At 56.0% G+C, this 18890-nt stretch overlaps 1 long non-coding RNA gene across 1 annotated transcript; it reads left to right on the top strand.

Annotated features, from left to right (window-relative positions):
- The first annotated feature begins 672 nt into the window (after nucleotides 1–672).
- LOC149124957 (uncharacterized) lies at nucleotides 673–2531 on the top strand. The gene is made up of 3 exons (XR_016211806.1): nucleotides 673–1660; nucleotides 1947–2021; nucleotides 2147–2531. It is a non-coding gene; the product is annotated as an uncharacterized LOC149124957 (long non-coding RNA).
- The last annotated feature ends 16359 nt before the right edge of the window (nucleotides 2532–18890 follow it).

The raw sequence follows: 18890 nt of genomic DNA, 5'->3' as shown, positions 1-18890 counted from the left end.
CCCCTTGGTCTCTTTTTATTTTTAAGATTTATGTATTTATTTTTAAAGGCAGAGCGACACAGAAAGGAAGACAGAGAGATATCTTCTCCTGGTTCCTCCCTAAATGGCTGTCACAGCCAGGGCTGGGCCAGGCCATAGACGGAGGCCAGGAGCTCCATCCACGTCTCCCACGTGGGTGACAGGGGCCCAAGCACTTGGGCCATCTTCTGCTGCCTTCCCAGGGTCATTAGCCGGGAGCTGGCCTGGAAACAGAGCAGCCGGGACACAGATGGACAGCAGCCTAAGCCGCTGTGCCACACGTGGGCCCCTGCACGCCTGGATTTCAGACTGCCAGCCCCCAGAGCTGGCAGAGAAGAGATTTCTGCTGTTCTTAGCCGAGCAGCTGGTGGTCCTTGGTTACGGCAGCCCTGGGAACCTGAGACAAGGTCTCTGGCTAATGATGCCTCGACCAGGCCCCCTGCAGCCCCGTTAAATCAGACCCTTGGCGAGATGGGTAATTTTTATCAAGTGTTTCTTTAAGGTGCCAGGAGATTCCAGATACAAACGAGGGCAAGAAACTGCTGAGCTGAACACGACGGAACAGGCTTCTTCACCTGCTTGTTTTTCAGCCGACTCTCAAACTCATTGAACCACCAAAAAAAAAAAAACACACACACACACAAAATAAAATAAAATAAAGTTAAAGTTACAGAGCATCATTTCCAAGACCCGTGCTTTGCAGAGCCTGTGCTGGAAAACACTGCTATTTTTTGTTGGTTTTTTTATGGCCTGGCTGGTAGCACCTGCTTGGAAACCCATCCAGGTCAGCGTGACGGCTGTGACGTTCTGTTACAGAACTGGGAGCTCACTCGCCGAGGGGTGCGTGTTCCAGGGTCTCCCTCTTCTCACGGAGGCAGGGGACTGGCCCTCAGAGCCCAGCACGTGTCTTAGACGCCTTCGTGTTCGTGATTAGGCCTTGAACTTGACCTCAGCCTTGGCTGAGGCTCTGTCTTTAAATACACTGGCTAGCTGCGCTTCTTCCCACCGAGACCGTGAGTGACTTTAAATAGCCCGTCTTCAGTCTCCTTCAGGCACAACGGCAGAAATATCACGGAGGTGTGGGCGTGCACATATGCACGCACACCCACAGTAGGCTCTGACACACATCCCCAAGCTCCTGCACGCACGCCGTCCATCCCCCCACGCGGGCTACCGGCACCTAACCTGCACTCTGTGGCTGGCGAGGGGCTCATGAAATCAAAGAGGGGGGAAGGTGGACGTCCAGGTCTGCAGTGCCTTCCTTGGGTTACGAAGACAGGTCCCAGGCCACCACGGGCGGGGCGGCTTCCAAATCACGTCGCGTGGTGGAGGCGGCAGGCACCTGGAATTGTCACCACTCCACGTTCCCTCCAAACTCTCCCGGTCGTTCGGCTTGCTGCCTGGCCTTGCTATGTAATGCATCGGCGAGGGGAGGGGAGGCAAGGCAGCCGTGCGCCACTGATCACACGTTGGTTTTGTTTCACATGTTGATCATTAGTTCTCAACGTAAATCGGCGTCCTCTGAAATCTCACGTGTTCCATTCTCTGCCTTCAGAGATCTTCGGGTTTGTAGGCTTCACCGGCCTGCCAAGGGGTCCCCGGCACAACGTGAGAGGTGGACAGCCCTGGCTCAGATCCGCAGGTGCACACAGGCTCGCCTGTAGACTTGTGGGAGATGCAGATTCCACAGGGGATCCAACTGAGTGGGTCAGAGGGTGGAACCCAGGAACCTGCATTTTGGAAGGGAGGGAGGGAGAAAGAAAGGAAGGAGGGAGAGAGGAGGAAGGGAGAAGGGAGGGAGGGAAGAGGGAGGGAGGGAGGGAGGGAGAGAAAGGGAGGGAGGGAGGGAGGTGAAACCCAGTTTGTGAGCATCAGAACCGACCGCTGAGACTCACAGCAGACGACAGATGAGAGAGCACATTTTTCAGATCCGGATCCCGGCACATCAGTGTCAAACGCTGCAACCCTGAAGGTGTCGTGGCACGAAGCTTGTGCCGGCAACGGTGAGTGTGGAATGACCCGACGACACTGCAGACTTCCCTGTCAGCCCACAGCCCCGGGGATGGGCAGGCGTGGCGGGACACAGGCTGGCGGGGACCCAGAACCTGCTCTCCTCCCTCTTCCCCAGCCCGAAGCCAGTGCGATCTCAGATCCCGGAGAAGCAGAGCCTGGGTCGGGGGCTGTCCCCATGGAGGGCCCTGCTGCTCCCCCGTCATCACCCGCACGCCCCACAGCTGCCTCTGCGGCCGGGGACTCCCCTGGCACGTGCCCAGAGCCCGACCTGCCTGTCTCAGCCTGAGGAGCTTTGCCTGTTGTGCCTGGACTGCCAGGACCCCTGCCTGCTCTTTCCAGAAACTTCTGTGCTCCACATCCTTCAGGACTGTGGCTTTTGACCCTGACCAGCCCTCTGCTCTTGACTATGTTTCACGGATCTCTTCCATGATGCTGGAGCTGATATAGACATTGGCCGATTCTGCGCGTCTGCTACAGGCTGGTGGCTGGGCTGGGGAGGGGTAGGAGGGGGACAGCAAGGAGGCAGAGGGGCCAGCAGGGATGCTTCCAATGCAAGCCCAGCGCACCCCTCTGGGGACTTGTCCCTGTCTTCATGGTCTTCCTACTGTTACCCTATTTTCATTTTCATACATATATACACAGATGCACGTATACGTGTGTGTGAGAGAGATACTGACCAAATCATTTGTAAAGTGAGATGCAGCTAACACGCTATGACAGATCACACGAGACACACACCAAGCTGCGGCTGTCACGGCCGCTGACGCGGTTAGTTAACAGTAGGCGCTCACTGGACAGCGGGACTTTCATGATCTCCATGTTCGCAGAAGGACGAGTGCACAAGCTGTGGCCGCGTGCTCAGCACGAGGTGGCTGAGGACGCAACGCTCAAGCTTGACCGTCTCTGAACCCCGGGCTCCCCCACTGTGACGGGCCCGCCCCTCTCGAATGCTGTCTCAAGTGCATTGCTCTTCCAGCACCCGGGGCGACTCATTATGCTTTGCTACCAAGGGGCAGAGGTTCCTCTGCAGAGGCTGGTGCCAAAGCACTGTGCACGGGGGCCGGCGCTGTGGCGTAGCGGGCTAAGCCTCTACCTGCAGACCCAGCATCTCCTACGGGCATCAATTCGTGTCCTGGCTGCCCTTCTTCTAATCCAGCTCCCTGCTCACGTGCCTGGGAAAGCAGCGGAAGATGACCCAGGTTCATGGGCCCCTGTACACATGTGGGAGACCAGGAAGAAGCTCCTGGCACCTGGCTTTGGCCTGGCCCAGCCCTGGCCATTGCAGCCATTTGTGGAGTGAACCAGTGGATGGAAGATCAATCTCTCTCTCTCTCTCCCTCTCTCTCTCTCTCTCTCTGTAACTCTGCATCTCAAGTAAATAAATTAATCCCCCCCAAAATATAGAGGAGGAGAAGGAGCCTCCTTGTCCATGAGACAATCAGAGGACAAACAGCAATCCGAGTGTCCATCAAACACTTATTTTCGCCTTACTTATTCTTTTTGTGGAGAGTTATCGCATCAATTCTGGATCCCCAAGAAGTAGCCCCCCATGCCTTGGCCAGTGACAGCAGCAGTGGCAGAGGAAGCAAGAATCATGATGCTAGGTTGCAGAATTGGTTTTTCCAGAGCTCCAAACGTTCACAGAAGAGCCTGGCACATGGCGATAGAAGCCGGCCGCCTCAAGCGTAGGCTTCGGCGTCAGAGCTCACGGAAGCGTTAGGGGCACCCAGCAAGGGGAAGGCTGCATCAGGCGTCCTGCAGATCCACAAGCACGGGTCGTGCCGGCACTGAGCCTCACGCCCGCTCCCTCCGTCCCTCACCGAGACGCTCTGCGCTTGGTCCAGAGCATTCGAATTAAACACGGCCCACGTGTCAGCATCTGGGATTCAGGGGGCCAAAGACAAACCTGAACCAATCCCATTTCACGGCCCTGCTATGGACTCGGAGCAGGTGACTGGGGGCACCAGCCAGAGCAAAAAGGCCAGCTCCTCTGTGGGCTCCCCAGACCCCCAGCACCCCAAGAACTCTCCCCTTCCAGCTGCTCCCGGCCCACTGACCTTGGAGAGCTTCTGAGCTCCCCTAAAGAGACTCCACCGTCTCTATTTTTACACGTGCCCCTGCGTGCATCCTTCCGGCCTCCCTCCCTCCCATCCCTGCCCTGTTGGCCCCTTCCTGCTCATCCCGGCCACCCACGCTAACACGAGCCAGCTCTGAGGTTGACATCAGGAAGCCATGGTTTTATGTCACTGAAATAAATTAACCCAAAAGAAAAAAAGATATATAAATAGAAAATGCTCGGAGGGAGGTAATTACAAGGCTTCCCCTGACGCAGGCTGCTTGCACATCGCTGGTGAATGATAACAACAGCTTTCCTGGAAGAGGGAGAGGAGGCAGGGGAGTGCGCTATCTCTGTGCCCAGGCTGTGATCCCAGGGACGCGCCCACCCCCATCCAGCTCACTCCATCCTGGGGAACCGAGAAGTGGAGTCTGCGTTACCCTGGCCTCAGATCTGGCCCCTAGGAAAAAGCCAGAACTGGAGGGAAATGTTCAGACCTTCCCCCAGACCGACCCCCCAACGTGAGCACTGACATCGCTGACCTGAGGACCCTGGGACACCCACAGGCACAGAGGCCCCGGACCAGAAATACCAACCCGGCCAAGCAGCTGGTTCCTGGCTCTCGGCCCTTCCGCGCCACTGGCCAAGACCTTGGCAGTTCCCCCGCAGGGATCCGTACTTGAATGTGGACACTTGTTGGAGCAGCACTTGGTGGGCACTGAGAAGACACACAAGCTGACCCCCATGTGGCCATGAAACAAGGCACAGATTTTACCCTGGGAGGAAGAGGAGGAAGAAGGGAAGGAAGAGAAGAGGGAGGCCAGGGTGGAAGAAGAGGAGGCAGAGAATGAGAACCAGGAGGAGAAGGCTTGTGCCTGAGAAGGAGCCCCTTGTTAAACAGTCAGGGGGCTGCTCCCACCTCCACGAGTCAGAGTTACACAGAGAGAGAAGGAGAGGCAGAGAGAGAGGGAGAGAGAGAGACAGAGAGAGAGGTCTTCCATCCCCTGGTTCACTCCCCATTTGGCCACAATAGCCGGAACTGTGCCAATCTGAAGCCAGGAGTCAGGAGCTTCTTCCAGGTCTCCCACGTGGGTGCAAGGACTTGGGCCATCTTCTACTGCTTTTCCAGGCCATAGCAGAGAGCTGGATCGGAAGTGGAGCAGCCGGGACTAGAACCGGTGCCCATATGGGATGATGGCACTGCAGGTGGAGGATTAACCCACTGCACCACAGCGCTGGCCCCCCTTTTTTTTTTTTTTAAAGATGTATTTTATTTATTTAGAAGACAGAGAGAGAAGGAGATTTTCCGTTCACTGATTGACTCGCCAAATGACCACAACAGCCAGGGTTAAGCCAGGCCCAAGCTGGGAGCCCAGAACTCCGTCCAGGTCTCCCACATGGGGGCAGGGACCCACGAACTTGGGCCATCTTTTACTGCTTTGTCAGGTGCATTGGCAGGGAGCTGGATTGGAAGCGGAACAACTGGGACTCAAATTGGCTCTTGGAGACAGGATGCTGGAGGCACAAGATGAGGCTTAACCCCTGTGCCACAACGTCAACCCTGGCAATCATCCTGTGGTGTCTGTGGGGGATCCGTTCCAGGGCTGCCCACCCCAAGCCCGTGGATGCTAAACCCTCGGACGCCCACGTTCCTTGTATCAAGTGGGTAGTATTTGCATATAACCTGCACCCCTCCTCGCTTACTCATTACGTCAGCTCAGGATCACTCACGATACCTAATACAAGGTGCAAGCTCTGGACACCGGTATCCAGCCGTGTTGCTTAGGGGAAAAGGACAAGAAACAGAAGTCTCTATACAAGCAAGATGGGCAGAGCCAGGCCTGGGAGAGGACCGGGAAGACAAGACAGCAGGGCAGAGATCCGTGGGTTCAGGTTGGAGCAGCAAGGCTCCACTCCCTACCTCCTCGCATGGCCTCCAGGGGGCGCAGGACCTCGGCAATAAAGGCCCCCTGGGGGACTCCCAGCCACACCAAAGGCCAGAGGGCTATGTGGGCCTCAAAACCGGACATGCTTGGGCGGGCTGACCAGCAGATGGTGCTCAGCCAGTTCTCCCCGCCTTTTTTTTTTTTTTTTTTTTTTGAAAGGCAGTGGACAGTCAGAGAGACAGAGAGACAGAGAGAAAGGTCTTCCTTTTGCCATTGGTTCACCCTCCAATGGCCGCCGCAGCTGGCGCACTGCGGCCAGCACACCGCGCTGATCCGATGGCAGGAGCCAGGTGCTTCTCCTGGTCTCCCATGGGGTGCAGGGCCCAAGCACTTGGGCCATCCTCCACTGCACTCCCGGGCCACAGCAGAGAGCTGGACAGGAAGAGGAGCAACCGGGACAGAATCCAGCGCCTTGACTGGGACTAGAACCCAGTGTGCCGGTGCCGTAGGCGGAGGATTAGCCTAGTGAGCCGCGGTGCCGGCCCCCACTTTTGCAGATCCTGTGACTCACGGCTCAAAGATGGCGCAGAGTTGGGGGGGGATGGGCAAAGGACCCCGATTTCAGCCGAGATCAAGTTTCCCATTGGCCTCACAGGAGGCGGGCTCAGAATAAACTAAGTTTACATTGGAGGGGGCCAGCCTTCCTTTCTATCTCCTGTTGTAGAGTGAGACGCACGCCCCACTCAATCCGGTTAAGCTCTGCTCCGCCCCCAAGCCACGCCGGCTGCCACTCTGTGGTCAGGTGCCAGCATCCCTTTTGAGCCTGGTGCCCACTAAGCAGCCCCCAACAGCTGCCGCCTGGCTGAGCCCACACAGCACAGGGCAGGTCTGCCTTTAAAATGCATGAGGCGGCGCTAGTTCCAGGTTAATATTTCATGGGCTAATCCCTACCGCACTGTGGCGCGACACTGTCAGAATCCCACGGCCTTGTCCAGAGCGCTGTCCAACCTCCTCAGGCCCTTAGCTCTGAGCCGGCCCTGAATGTTTAAAAGCACTTCCCCACTGCAGCCACACTTCCTGCCTCCGGATCGCTCTCAGCAGAGCTCCGAGTGTCCCGCATTTGTCATCTGTGAGGATTGGATCTGATGTGTGATTATAAAGTAATGAGACTGACTTTTAAACAACTCGCAGGTCTTATGAATCCAGATGAGTGCTGGCCTTCACAGATGTCACCTTGGAAGGCTTGGCCACGCGCCCCCGGCACCGTCACTCAATTCTCTGTATGCAAATCGCCTGCAGGAACAATTAGCCAATTGCAGAAGAAAACAGAAACTCAGACCCACCAGGCGACGGCACCCATCGCTCTCTGGAGTGGCCCGGCGGTGAGGTGCCAGCCTCCCATGCAGCCTCTCTCTCCTGTCCAGAGCCTTTGGAAGGTTCCTGCCATGCACAGAGCTTCAACACACAAAAGGCCGGGCCGGTGCCGTGGCTCACTTGGTTAATCCTCCGCCTGCAGTGCCGGCATCCCATATGGGCACCTGGTTCTAGTCGCTCCTCTTCCAGGCCAGCTCTCTGGCCTGGTGCTTCTCCTGGTCTCCCATGGGGTGCAGGGCCCAAGCACTTGGGCCATCCTCCACTGCACTCCTGGGCCACAGCAGAGAGCTGGCCTGGAAGAGGGGCAACCGCGACAGAATCGGGCGCCCCAACCGGGACTAGAACCCGGTGTGCTGGCGCCGCAGGTGGAGGATTAGCCTATTGAGCTGCGGCGCCAGCCCGACATCAGGTCTTACCCACAACACACTGGCCGCTGTTAGTCTGGTCTCACGGCCCCACTCGTCAGGGAAGGAATTGTCAGCTTCCCACGTGCCTGGAAGAGACAGACGTGGGAGTAAGAGAGGGCTAGGCATTAGAATTCTCTGCTACAAACCGAGAGAGAGCGTGATGATGTCAAGTCTGGTAGGCAGTTCCCTTAAAGGCCCCCAGCAATCATGCCTCCCAGAGGCTCCTCCCTTGCTTTGTCTACTCTGAGCCTGTCCATGGCCAGTGGGACATCCACGCACGCCAGGAAAGGCAGAGAGACAAATGCTTGCACGATGATGAGGCTGGCTCTCTTGGTTGCAGCCATCAGCACGCAGAAAGCCCAGGCTCTGGCAGAGAGGCCACATGGGAAAGGAACAGAAGCAACCACTTCGATGGCCCCAGCCAACTGGAAGGCACGTGGGTGCGGCCAAGCCGATCAGCCAGCTCCCAGATGAACCGACAACTGACCACAAGCCTAACCGTTAAGCGGGGCCAACATCGTGCGCAACAGAGATAAGGCATCCAAGCTGAGCCTGCCCGGATCGCTGAGCCGCCGAGGAGTGAGCAAATAAATGGCTCTTGTTTGAAACCACAAAAATTTGGAGTGATTTGTTGCACAGCAGTAGATAATCGCTAAAGCAATTCCTCTCTACAAGAAGGGGTGCAGCTGTGACGAGACCCTGGAACCTGCGACATTGGCTTTGGGACCCGGCAGCAGATGGGAGCTAGGCAGTCAGTGACGAGGTTGATGCGGGAAGACTGGAGAAAGAACGCGTCATCTTTTTGTGCACGCTGGAAAGGGAGTGAGGAAATTATTCGATGCTCGGAAGAGGACAATCCAAGCTCTCTAGCGGCAGAGTAATTGAAAAAATGCTGCCTGCAGTGACTTGAAAGATAGATGGTACTTAATGAACTTGTCTGTTTAGTGAAGAAGCTCTCCACACTCAATGTTGAAAGCGCCTGCTGGAGGCTCCCAACTGGGGATGATAAGGCACTGCTGGGGAGAGAAGGGCTAAAAAGGAAGCTGTTCCATTTTTAAGCAGATTTCAGAGGGAAGATAGGGGGCCCAGAACTTGCTGCTTTAGAAAAATTCAACTGTTTCTCACCTCTCGTCTCTCCAGGCAGACAGAGCGCCTTGGAGACGAAATCGCGTCGACGGAGAGCTCAAATCGAGGCTCTGCTTGTAAAACCCTTTGGTAAACTTGCAAAAGGCAGTGGTCAGGAGACTCTCTCAGCTAGACAAAGGGGCTTCTGAGATCCCTAGGGCACTCACTGTCCCACGGCTGAACAATATCCCCCCCCCTCGAAAGACAAAAAGGTCGGTCTAAACAGGAGTCCAAGTGAGACTTCAGGGGCGTGGGCTCAACTCCAGTTAGATGCATAGGAAACCCACCATTTTTTAAGAGATGCTTTCGAGTGAAAGCAATACAAAGTTAGGTCAAAAGTGGAAAAGATAACCCCAAATTGGAGGCCTCTGGATCTCTCCTTTTTTTTAAAATCATTTTTATTTGAAACACATAGAAACAGAGAGACACAAACAGAGGTCTTTTAACTGCTGGTTCATTTCCCAGATGCCCATAACAGCCACGGCTGAATCAAGCCAAACCACAAGTCTAGAACTCAATTCAAGTCTCCCAGGTGGGTGGCAGGGACCCAAGTACTTGAGCCATCACCTGCTGCCTCCCACGGTGCACACTTGCAGGAAACTTACCTGGAAACCAAGTAGCCAGGACTCAAACCCCAGGCACTCCCATGTGAGATGCAGGCATCCCAAGTGGTGACTCACCCACTGTTCCAAACACACACCCCTTAACCACACTTCCCACAAGCAGGAATCAGGCTGAGCAAGCCACCTGGCTACAGACGTGACACGCATCTCGGAGTGCAGCCAAGAGTCCAGAGGGAAGGGCTGAGAGTCATAGAAGCAAATTGGCCAGGTCTTAGAGACCAGAGCCAGGTCCCAATCACGGAGCGTTCTCCAGCCCCATTGCAGACGCCAGTACAGGACCATTGGACTTCATAATCACTCTAGACCAACATCTGATCCCTGTCCTTTCCATTTCAAATGTTCCTGCCTGTGGAATCTGTCCAGTTTCTTTCCACAGAACACTAGTTCTTGCAGTTCAACACCTCTAGGTGAGGGGAAGCTGCACAGAGCAGCCTTATCTACATCTGGGATGGATGCAAATTGTGAGATAATGGACTTCAGTGGGAGGCCATCAGGAGATAAACCCTGGGAGAGCCTTGGGAAGGAGGAGTGTGTTTTGTGCATGCCCAGGGTGGGTTTCTGTATCTGCCTCCATCCCTGCTGTGCATCCCTTTTGCAACCCCTCCAACAAAGAGGGGAGCCCTATTTCTCCACTCCTTAAATCTCAGCTGGTCGCTCTCTGCTGTGGCCAGGGAGTGCAGTGGAGGATGGCCCAGGTGCTTGGGCCCTGCACCCCATGGGAGACCAGGAAAAGCACCTGGCTCCTGGCTCCTGCCATCGGATCAGCGCGGTGCACCGGTCGCAGCGTGCCGGCCGCGGCGGCCATTGGAGGGTGAACCAATGGCAAAGGAAGACCTTTCTCTCTGTCTCTCTCTCTCACTGTCCACACTGCCTGTCAAAAAATAAAAAAAATAAAAAATAAAAAATAAAAAAAAAATCTCAGCTGGTCTTGTGATCTGCATTGGCCAATCCAGTGATGGCCACAGTGATGCTATGGGACTTCTGAGCTCAGGTATCACAGGTACAAAGCCGTCACCCTCAACTTGGAAAGTGGCCATCGCCAAGTCCAAGGCCATCCTGCTAAGAATGGAGAAGCTCTAGGGAGGAGAACCAGACACCCTGAGCCAAATGCCTCAGCTTTGGATGTGTGAGAGAGCCAGTCTCAGGTCACTGGGCCCAGCTAAGCTGCTGGATGATTGTAGTCACAAAGGTAACTCCCACCGATTGCAGCAGAAGAACCACCCAGCTAAACCCAGCCTGCATTTCACAGCTGTGGGCAGATCAATGACTGCTGTGTCCAGCCACTCTTTTTTATGCAATTTGCTATGTTTGAAAAATAACTGAAACATCAAAAAAAGAAATTAATTGTCCAGCTAGTGTATTTGTGCTATATAAAAGCCAAACATCCATAAGCACTTTATTTTATTTAGTAGGCACAGAGATGAGAGAGAGAGAGAAAGAGAGAGAGAGAGAGGATTCCCATCTACTGTTTCATTCCCCAAATGCTTTAACAAGCAGCGCTGGGCCAGGCCAAAGCAGGGAGCCAGGAACTCGATCCAGGTTTCCCTTGTAGGTGGCAATGACCTAGTAACTTGAGCCACCACTGCTGCCGCCCAGGTCTGCATAAGCAGGAAGCTGGAGCCGGAGCTAGGAGTCAACCAGGTAGTCCGAGGTGGGACGCAGGCATCTTTGCCGCTAGGTTAAACACCTGCCCCAGACAAGCACCTTAAACTGCAGTCTTGTTTGATTTCCTCTCAGTTGGTGTGGTAGGAATTGCTATCATCTGTATGTAAAGAAATAAGCTCAGGAAAGTGGAGTTCAGGGCCATACAACCTGTGAGAGGGCCAAGACTCAAATTTTCTCATTCCAGAAGCCAGGGGACTGCTGGCCTTTTCCAGTTCCCAGTTTCTGGTTGCAGGGGAGCTGCAGCCGAGGGATCTCACTCAGGGCACTTTGCCGGCCTTGCTACAGCTGGGGAGATAATGGACTTGGGTTCAAGCCTGATGGTGGAGTCAGATAGGACTTTTCCTTGTTCTGCCGGTGCCTCTGAGACGCTGTGCTTAGAGAACACTGACTGTGTGCACACTTGAAGCCCAGACGATGCTGAGGAGGCATTCATGGGAGCACAGAGCCCTTTCCACGCGTGGACCACAGGGCTTGCTCCTCCACCTCCCTTACGTCTCTGTTCTGCATTCTCTCCTCTGTGGGGCCTTCCCTGCACTGCCCCCTGCCCCTGGCCCACACATGACCTGTTCCTGTGTGGGCTGCTCCTCTGCCATGCTATTCGTTATGCTCGATCATTTGCTCAGGGTCTGCCTCCCCTCGCTGAGATATAAGCTCAGAGGGCAGGGATACTCTCTGTCTAGCATAAGAGCACAACCCCAGTGCTGGCAGCAGTCCCTGGTGCACGCTAGGTAGCCTGCAAAGTGTGCTAAGTGGATGAACAAACGGAACGAGAAAGGTTTGCTTTGAGAGAACTGAGACACGGGGCCTCTCTCTCTCAATGTCGACACCTCCCTGGCTTCTTGGGAGAGCGTGCTGGCCTCTGGCCAAAGCTCTGACTTCCCATGGAAACGACTGGCCCTCTTTGCCTCCTCCCCAGAGGAGTGCTGTGGGCCCACTGTCCCCAGGACCCCGAGCCCTCCACCCCAGGTTCCACAGCGCTCATTCTGCCCTGTTTCCTTTCTCCCTTTCCCACGTGCTTTCCATTGGTTCCCCACAGCCTTTGCCAGTGGTCAACTCTCAGCCAACATCAACTCCTGGCTACAGAGAGAAAGACACACAGAGAAGAAGCAGGAAAGGCTGGGGTGGGGGACGGGTTCTTCAGAGCTGGAGATCTGCCAGCTAAACCCCCTGGGCCACTCCTTGCACTGGGCAGGTCTATTTGTCCACAGGGATTCGGAAAGCAGCTTGGCTGTGACTCCAGGGTTTTTGCCCGAGGTGGAGTACGAGGAGGGAGCCTAGAGGGATGCATGGGATGAACTCTTGTCTGCACCAATGCCATTGACCCGAGGGCCTCAACTGATACCAGCCTCTTCCTCCTCCATCCTCTTGCGAGAGTCATTGGTTTCATGAATGGAAGGTGGTGGTCCACGCCTTCGGAAGTCTCCTGTAAACTGAAGTTGCAAGCATGTCTGTGGAAGGCTGTTCCAGCAACCCAAAAGAATGGCTACGTGCAGTGGTGAGTATGAGACAAACCCAGTGGCTCCCTTAGTCATGTCCCTGTCCCCTCTCCTTTACTGTGCAACCTCAAGGGGGGGGGAGGGGAGGGGGCGGTGCTATGCTGTGAGGGATTCCATGTCCAGGCTTTCTGTTCACCCAAGACAGGAATACTGGCTGGGGTTCTGCAGCCAGGTAACTTTAACCCAACCCCAAAGAAGTTAGACAGGCTTGTGAGAAGGAATCACTGTCTCTCCCAGGATGGAAGGGGGCCGGTGTTGTCCATTTTCCGCTCGGCAGTTAATTGGCCTCCTTGGGGAATAGAGCCGGGATGAATCGGCCTCTGTTTCTGAGCTCCGTCCCTTGGGAGCAGCAGCTGCCGTATGCACTTTGCCGAGTGGGAGTCCATGCCATTGGGCCCACATACATCCTCACCTCTGACGCTGTGGCCACGCCACCCGTGAGCCGTTGTTCCAGCCTGGGGCAGCTGATGAGGAAGGCCAGATGCAATGGACTGAATGTGTGTGTCCCTCTCAAAACTCCCCCCCCAAAGCCATGGTGTCAGGAGGTGGGGGGGGGGGGGGTCCATGAGACACTTGAGCTTCATACACTCTGAAAGTGCAGGAAGTAAGTCCTGTTGTTCACATGGGGTCTTCAGAGGTTCATGGGAATGTGTATTATGAAAAACACTGGGCGGGGGTGCGGTGCTGTGGCATAGCGGGTAAAGCCTCCACCTGCAGTGCCAGCATTCCATATGGGCACTGGTTCAAGTCCCGGCTGCTCCTCTTCCGATCCAGCTCTCTGCTGTGGCCTGGGAAAGCAGTGGAAGATGGCCCAAGTCCTTGGGTCTCTGCACCCACATGGGAGACCCAGAAGAAGCTCCTGACTCCTGGATTTGGATCAACTCAGTCCGACTATTGGGGCCATTTGGGGAGTGAACCAGCAGATGGAAGATCTCTCTCTATATATCTCTCTCTCTCTTCCACAAAAAAAGATGACCAGGTGCACTGCTCACAGCTATACTCGTGGGGAGGATGTCCCCTCTCTCCTGTCTTTCAGGGCCAGGCTACACGTGGGGCAAACAGGCCCATTGTCCACATCAGCCTTATGTCCATGCTCTCGGCCAACCCACGTGCAAGCTGAGAGCAGGCTTTGCCCCCTCTCCCGTCTGGTCCCACGAGAACCCCCCTACGGCCATCAGCACATGTTGTAAAGGGCAGTGCACCGCCCTGTGGTGGGCGACAAGGCTGCCGGGGCCACATGTTCTTGCAGGTTGGCCATGACCTCTGTCCTACTCAGGTTCACCGCCCCCCCCCCCCACCATGCAGTATTTCCACGCCATAAAGGCCGACGCCGGGGCCTGTCGCCTTTACCGCCTGGCAGGTCCGACAGGGCTCATTGCCTAATAAGCAGCTCCAGATGTACTGTCATTTGGTGACTGTGGCCAAGAGTTCTGTCTCCGTGTGGGTCCAGGGACGTGCCAAGACTCAGTCTCAACGGGAGCGTAATTCTCAGTTGCAGATGGCGCGAGCTTGCTCCAGAACCCCCAGGGCCTGCGCTGGAATTCTCTCACTGAAGCCAAGGTCAACCCGCCCACCTCTCCCTCCTCCAACCAAGCACTCCTGGCCCCTTTCATTTCTATATATGGTTTCAATTTATTTGAGAGACGGCAAGAGTTCCCGCCCACTCATTCCCTCCCCCAGATGCCCACAGCAGACCGGGCCAGGCCAAGCAGGAGGCAGGGCGTAGTCCGCGGCTCCCACAAGGTGGCAATGAGCCCAAGGACTTGAGCCATCACCAGCTGCCTCCACGGTGTGTGTTAGCAGGGAGCTGGAGTCCAGTGCCAGCAGCAGGCATCAAGGCCAGGCAGGCAGGCGTCCCACCATTGCCTTGATGCACTGAGTTATATAATATGGCATGAGTTTCCACCACAGACTGGGGGTGGTGGGCTGAAACCACAGAGTTGTTGTCTCAATTCTGCAGACTTGACATCTGGGATCCAGGTGTGGACAGTGGTGGCTCCCTCCCGGCTTCCGTTGGTTGCCGGTGTCCTTGGCTTGTGACAGCATCACCCCACTCTGCCTTCATCCCCACAGGGCCTTCTCACGACCCACACCCATTCCCTGGGTTACAGTCATTTGTTGTTTTATTTCACCCTACCGCAGGGGGCTGCCACTCTAACCCCTGACATGTGCCACAGCTCCGATGTCAAATAAGGTCACGCCTGAGGGCGTGGGAACCAGGACATCCACATGGGAGTTTCGGAGAACAAAGTCTAACCCATTAAAGAGTTATACCCCAGGGCCGGTGCTGTAGTATAATAGGCTAAGCCTCCGCCTGCAATGCCAGCATCCCATATGGCCACCGGTTCAAATCCCAGCTGCTCCACTTCCGATCCAGCTCTCTGCTATGGCCTGGGAAAGTGGTAGAAGATGACCCAAGTACTTGGGCCCCTGCACTCGTGTGGGAAATCTGGAAGCAGCTCCTGGCTCCTGGCTTCGGATCGGCACAGCTCAACTGTTGCGGCCAATTGGGGAGTGAACCAGTGGATGGAAGATGTATCTCTCTCTCTCCCCCTCTCTCTCTCTCTCTGTAACTCTACCTCTCAATTAAATACATAAACATTAAAAAAAAAAAAAAGAGTTCTGGCCTCATGGAGCTGCTCTGTCTGGCCACTCCTTGCTTCTGGGAAGGAGGACACTGCCCACTACGCCAGCCGGGCCCCACCCTTTGAAGTTGAAGAAATGGGCGGGAGCAGCGAAGAGCAGGAGGCCCAGGGGAAGCCTCCCGCTGACCCCCAGAGCCCAGACCCAGGGCCACTCAGCACAGGCCTTGCCCAGCCCAGGACGGCGCCAGCTCTGCGGCTCTCAGCACAACCCCTTCCCCGTGGAGGTCCTTTTCCGTCTTTGACCCTAACGGCCCACACTGCAATGTCTGCTCGCCAGACGGCGTGCGAAGGGACCTGTTTGAAAGAAGCTGTGTTGTAGACGGGAGGTTTGTGTTCCCCACTGCAAGTCCACATGCTGAGTCATAACCCCCAGAAGTGGGGCTGTGGGGAAATGCTTGGAGCATGAGCCTGGAGACGCCGTGATGGGATATAAAAAGGAACAGGAGAGAACTCGCTTCCTCTCTCTCTGTCTCTCCCCAATATCTTTCTCTCTCTCTCTCTCTCTCCCCACCTCCGCCTCCCACTCTCGGTGACAAGAGGATGCAATGGCGAGAGGACCATTTGCAAACTCAGGAGTGGGCTCCCAGTGGACACCAGATCTGCTGGCTCCTCCCAGCCTCCACCATGATGAGAAACCAGTGTTTGTTGTTGAAGCCTCCGAGACTAGGGAGGTTTGTTATGGCAGCTCAAGCTAAGACCAGCCCTGTTCTCCCCCAAAGCCATGGGTGGAGCTGGACAGAGCTGTGGAAGAGCCCAGGGGCTGTGGGGAGCCCACCCTGCCACCGTTTTCATCGGGCCTTTGCACGCTCCCATGTCAGGGAGCATCCTGCCCCTGAGGGTCACGTAAACAGGCATCACGCAACTATCCAGACAGCGCTGAGTTAGGAGCTGGAAGACCTGGGGTCCAGCCTGGGCTCCGTCACTGAGCACCTGAGTGGCCCTGGACAGGTCTTGGGCCTTACCAGGGTGGGCGTGGCTTGTAAGAGGGAGGGGCCTCCAGCCCTGCCCCGTCCCGCCCCTTGCCCCGCCCTATGCAAGTGTCCAGAGGAGCTGGCACATGGTGTCAGTGAGGCAGTGCTCACCCAGAGGTAGGCAGAGAGGAGTTCGCTCCACATGGTGATGCCAGCGCACCGAGGTTGTCAGCCAGCAGGACGGTGACACCTACCCGCAGAAAGTGCAGGTGCCACGTGAGGGACGTGGGGGACAAGCCTGCAGGACGGGGAGCACAGAGAAGCTCAGAAAAGACAGCAGTCCCATCCGTCTCGGGGGGACAGGAGCCCCGGTTTTGTCGCACGTGTCGAATGCTTCCATCACAGTGCCAGACACTGTGGACACACAGAACTTATTCAAGGCGCTCTCACAACCCTCATTTCCCACACTGGAAAACATCGGCCCAGAGGGGTCGAGGACACGGCCGAAAGCCACACAGCCAGTAAGTGCTGCAGCTGTACTGGAGCAGAAGCGGTCTGGGTCCAGGGTCTGTGTATAGCGCCACCCACAGGGCAGCGCTGGATGGACGCCCACCCTCACTGCTCCACCCCCACCCTTACTCTTACAGGCATCTGGGGAGTGGACCATGGACGGAAGCACTCGCACTCTCATACTCTCTCTATATCTCTCTTGCTCGCTCTCGCTCTCACTCTCACTCTCATGTGCTCTCTCTCCTCTCACTCTCGCTCTCGCTCTCTCTCTCCACCTCCAACAACTGCTACAGTGTTAGCTGGATGCCTGCGTGACCTCATGCCGTTGGCATCCCCAGCTGCAGATCTTTCCAGACACAGGACAGGCACCATTCCTGTCCCTCACGCCGCACGAAGGAGCCTTACACCAAACAGGACTCCTTTTTATTAAACTTCACATTGAACCGCATGCCGCAGATTTCCCTCGCCAGCCTGGCAAGGCGGGGTGAAGGCGGCGAGGGGCTCCAGGACCCGCGGGAACCGAGTGAGCCATCAGGGCAGCGGGAATTCAGTGCCTGGTATCTGCCCGACCCCCAACCCCGGAGGCAGCAGGGGAGGGGGATTCTGAACCCAGGAGCATCCTGGCGTGGGGCTGCCCTGTGCTTATGCCAGAAATTCAAACTCAAGCCCCAGGCAGTGGAATCTGGTCTCCTGCTGTTCTCAGGTCCCATGCACACATGCATGTGAGGGTTGGCGTGTGGTCTGTCCCACCGAGTTTCCGTGTCAGAGGCTTGGTCCCCAGGGAGGTGGTGATCCCCGGGCCTAGCAGGGGCTCCCTGGGTCAATGGCAGGCCCTGCCCTTGGAAAGAGATGAAGGGGATTCTCAACAGAGCATGCTTACAAAGCCTGAGTGGTATCTCAGCCCCCTGTGGGTGACCACTTGTCTATGCATCTGTTCCCACCGTGGGCTTCCGCTGGGACGGGGGGAGCCAAGAGGGCCCTCACCTGAGCTGAGTGGAAGCAGGTGCTATGCCCTTGAGCTCCCAAAGGGTGAGCTTGGGACACCTCTTTCCTTCATAAGCAGCCTGCCCGGGGTAGTTCGTTATATCACCAAAACTTGCTAACGCGGTGTAAAACCACTTCCTGTTACCCACGGAGAAGGCGCAGAATCCTCACCCAAAACTGAGTCTCTACAAAGCAAGCACGAGTTACGGGACTGGACGCCATGCAAAGGGGCTACGATTCTCAAGACAACCTCTGCTTAAACCTGGGGGCTGGGGCCGGCACCCTGGCGCAGCGGGTAAAGCCGCCGACTGCAGTGCTGGCGTCCCATATGGGCACCGGTTCTAGTCCCGGCTGCTCTGCTTCCGATCCAGCTCTCTCCTATGACCTAGGAAAGCAGTGGAAGATGGCCCAAGTCCTTGAGCCCCTGCACCCACATGGGAGACCCAGAGGAAGCTCTTGGCTCCTGGCTCCTGGCTCCTGGCTCCTGGCTCCTGGCTCCTGGCTCCTGGCTCCTGTCTTCAGATTGGCGCAACTCCGGCTGTTGTGGCCATCTGGGGAGTGAAGCAGCAGATGGAAGACCTCTCTCTCTCTCCCTCTCTCTCTCTCTCTGCCTATCCTTCTCTCTCTATGTAACTCTAACTTTCAAATTAGTAAATAAAATCTTTTTCAGAAAAATCTGGGGGCTGATCTCTTGTCCTCATGGCTCAGGTGTGGGGTGATACTGATTCCAGTGGGCACTTCCTCGTCGGAGGGTCTCCCAGAACCCTCCTTCTCCAGGCATGGAGGGGATTCGTTATATCTGCCATCCTGTTGCAGCCCTATTTCCTGAGCAGCAGGGCTGGTGCAAGGGCAGGAGCCTTGGGTTTGAATCCCTGACCACGTGACCTGGGGGTGTAAATTAACCCTTTCTATGCATCAAGTTCTCTCTCCCTTTGCAAAGTAGCAGGCTCAGTGCCAGAGTTGATCTCCGTCTCCTTTTATTCTTCCTACCAGTTACCCCTCACAGCTCCCCAATTTCCCAACAGAAGTACCTTCTCCCCACCCCCTCCCTGCTCCCCACGACCCTAAACCACACAGAAGCCAACCCATCTGAGCCCTTGCTCCCTGTCCCCACCCGGCTTGCGCCCCCCTCCCCTGCCCACCACCTCTTCCCCACCCGGCTGACTGTGAGAGGGCG

The sequence above is a fragment of the Oryctolagus cuniculus genome, chromosome 8 (assembly GCF_051225735.1).
Source record: "Oryctolagus cuniculus isolate XC-2025 breed Fujian yellow rabbit chromosome 8, ASM5122573v1, whole genome shotgun sequence".
NCBI classification, from domain to species: Eukaryota; Metazoa; Chordata; class Mammalia; order Lagomorpha; family Leporidae; genus Oryctolagus; species Oryctolagus cuniculus.
Note: the sequence above shows the minus strand (reverse complement) of the source record. Positions and strands in the feature narration are given on the sequence as shown.